Source organism: Electrona antarctica (genome assembly GCF_951216825.1).
Source record: "Electrona antarctica genome assembly, chromosome: 16".
NCBI lineage: Eukaryota > Metazoa > Chordata > Actinopteri > Myctophiformes > Myctophidae > Electrona > Electrona antarctica.
The window spans coordinates 40,465,092-40,468,102 of NC_136797.1; the positions used below are offsets into that span (position 1 = coordinate 40,465,092).

Here is a 3,011-nt window from a genome sequence, read left to right on the forward strand (position 1 = left end):
AATTACGAATATAGGAGCTTCCTCTGTCCCTTAACAGTATTTTGGTCCAGTGTCACTCGCTATCCTTTTTGCCGACACCGGTATTTGCGCCTAGAGGTGTGGTCCTAAAACACCTACATTACCCGTTATATTATGCATAGGTGTGTTTATATACTAAGGGCTCCAATTTCGTCTCATCTTTCTAAATACACTGTTTGGGGATTTAGCAGTGGGGAAGGGGTTTATCTGAAGAACGTTTATCTGTGGAACCGAGTCAAACAAAATGTAATGGCCTATATAGTCTCCTACATTCCAAGTGCTTGTCAGGGCAGGGCATCCCCAGTTCAAATACCGGTATAATTCTTTTGGGGGATCCCTAGTTCAAATATGATTATTTTGGGGGGTTCCCAGTTCAAATATGATTCTTTGGGGGGGTCCCCAGTTCAAATATTATTCTTTGGGGGGGTCACAGCCTGAAAAGGTTGAGAACCACGGATCTAGGACAGTGGTTCTCAAAGTGGGGTCGAGAGACCCTCAGGGTTCCTTGAGGGGGTTATACAGTAAATGGTCCTTTACACTACAGGTTTGTAACTCAGAGAGTGTATCTCTTGCAACGGCTAATAGGAAAGGTGGGTTTCGAGGGCAGTTTTGAAGGATGTGAGGGTGGTGGGAGGGAGCCTCTTTGATGTGGTTAAGGAGTGTGTTCCAAAAACAGCAACTGGAAACGTCCTTATCACCTCTCAGGTCCTTTTGGGGATTTCCATTTGGTTGGAATCACTGTCAGGACTTGTGTCAGGACCTGCGTCTGTCTGTGTGTGTGTGTGTGTGTGTGTGTGTGTGTGTGTGTGTGTGTGTGTGTGTGTGTGTGTGTGTGTGTGTGTGTGTGTGTGTGTGTGTGTGTGTGTGTGTGTGTGTGTGTGTGTGTGTGTGTGTGTGTGTGTGTGTGTGTGATGGGTTACGAGCATACTGGAGTTGCAGTAGACGTTTTCTTGTGATCTGATTCTCCTCCTCCTTAGTACACGATCTGCAAACAGGTGAACAAGAGAAAGACGATAATATAAAAATCCAATACACCATAATTTGGTGCTTAAGAATTGAGACCCTTATGGGACCATTTGGTTTCATTTTACACTCTCAAGAATTGTTAAACATCTGCATTACTTAATTTGTGTAGTCTACAGAATTAGACAATGTAGATGTAGAATAATTGTTATTTTGATCAATGTTTGCCTGTTATCTCTCGTAATGGTACCACATCAATACAGCATGGAATTGTGGACGAAATTTCCCAACGACAACAAAATATTCAAAGTCTTGGGTCTGAGAGGCTACATCTCATCAAATAGTTATCTGTGGCTCAAATTCCAAAAAAATAAAAGATATAACCACTGATGAGATCACTTTTGTCTAAATCAGTTATGGGTTCTTTTTTATACTGACAGAGTCGATCCACTGATTCTAGTCAGAGACCCGCGTGAAGACATTGGGCACGTTGGGCACGTTGCAGAACCAAGACCCCCAGCTGACAACGCCATGGACCACGTAGGTGCCGTTGAACGCACAGTTCAGAGGGCCACCGGAGTTCCTCTGCATGCAGGCAGACAGAAAGATAAACCATATTTCAACTTTGTATATTTTTGTTCGTAAATTAATAACGGAGGGTTACACGGTAACCCAGGTTCTCTGAGTGGAGAGACTGGCTCTCCACGAAAGAGCCGCTCCGAAATTCGTGTCAATCAAGTTAATCGAAGTGGCCATGCCCAGACGGGACTTAAATAGCCCGCTGATTGGCATCTGGGAAGGGCCACCGTAGATGATGTGTCTTAAAGAGATATCCATGTACACTGCCCCGAGGGGTCAGCTTCCCGTACAAATTGAATAATTTGTAGTGGAGAGCCAGTCTCGAACACGATAGAGAACCTACAGTATACTTTGTCATACTAACTACAGCGTCCCGGCTGGCCAGGGGGAGGCAGTATAGAAAGTACAATATTTGCCTCTGAGATTTCGTGGAGTAAAAGTAAAAAATACTGAAAATTGGAAATACTCCAGTAAAGTGATAAAAAAGCTAAACATTTTACTAAAGTATACAGTACTTGAGTAAATGTGTTACTTTCCAACCGACAGCTGTGTAATGTCAGTGCAGTGCACTCACGTGGCAGCCAGAGTCCACACCGTTCCCTCCAGCGCAGATCATGTTGGTCTTCACCGTCCCTCCATGCCAGTCAGGTCTGGAGCAGGTCTCGTGGTCCACCACGGGAAGGAGCGCTTGCTTCAGTCGAGCAGAAGTGCTTCCACCAGCTGTGAAACACGGAAATGAGAACATTAGAAACGAGTAGTGGTGGAAAAGATACTCCATTTTGTTACTTAAGTAAAAGTATCAATACTGCAATTGTAACATACAATGTTACAAGTAAATGCCCGGAATTCAAAAAATATTGTGCAGATTGTGCAGATTGTCAAAAATATCAAATAAATCAAAATCTTTTTAAAATAGCAGATCTACAGTACAGGCTCACAATGCGCATTGACGCATTGTAAGCTTGTAGATCGGCTATTATCAAATGGCCGAAATCATGTACTATATAGGGCTGAAGTGGTTAATGTATATTTTGTAAGAATAATCAAAATCTACAAAGTAGCCTAACCAGTAACTAAGGTTTTCAAAAATTGTCGTGGAGTAAAAGCACAATATAATAAAAGTACTGACATTTTGAAATACTCCAGTAAAGTAAAAGTACCTCAAAATAGTACTCAAGTAAATGTAATTAGTTACTTTCCACCACTGGAAACGAGAACATTATTTTGGCCAAAACATGGGGCGACATATTTTACATATTTGGTCAAAATATGTCAAATTGATTCTAAAATGCTACTTTTTAGTCTTTCAAACCTTTATTACAGGCACAATGACAATTCTAGCATGTCTATATCACAGGCTATCACTGAGAGTGCATTTCCCCATAATTATGCTGTGGGTTGTATTTTGTCAACTGTTTGTCAGTCATGTAATATGCAGAGGTAGGAGTTTG

At 41.9% G+C, this 3,011-nt stretch overlaps 1 long non-coding RNA gene across 1 annotated transcript in view; it reads right to left on the reverse strand.

Annotated features, from left to right (window-relative positions):
• Positions 1 to 1,173: 1,173 nt before the first annotated feature.
• LOC306939152 overlaps positions 1,174 to 3,011 on the reverse strand; it is a 2,004-nt gene continuing 166 nt past the window's right edge. Inside the window, exons 2-3 of the long non-coding RNA XR_013791844.1 lie at positions 2,135 to 2,280; positions 1,174 to 1,566 (exon numbers count right to left, since the gene is read on the reverse strand). This is a non-coding gene — a long non-coding RNA (uncharacterized lncRNA). The remainder of the gene's footprint in view (positions 1,567 to 2,134; positions 2,281 to 3,011) is intronic.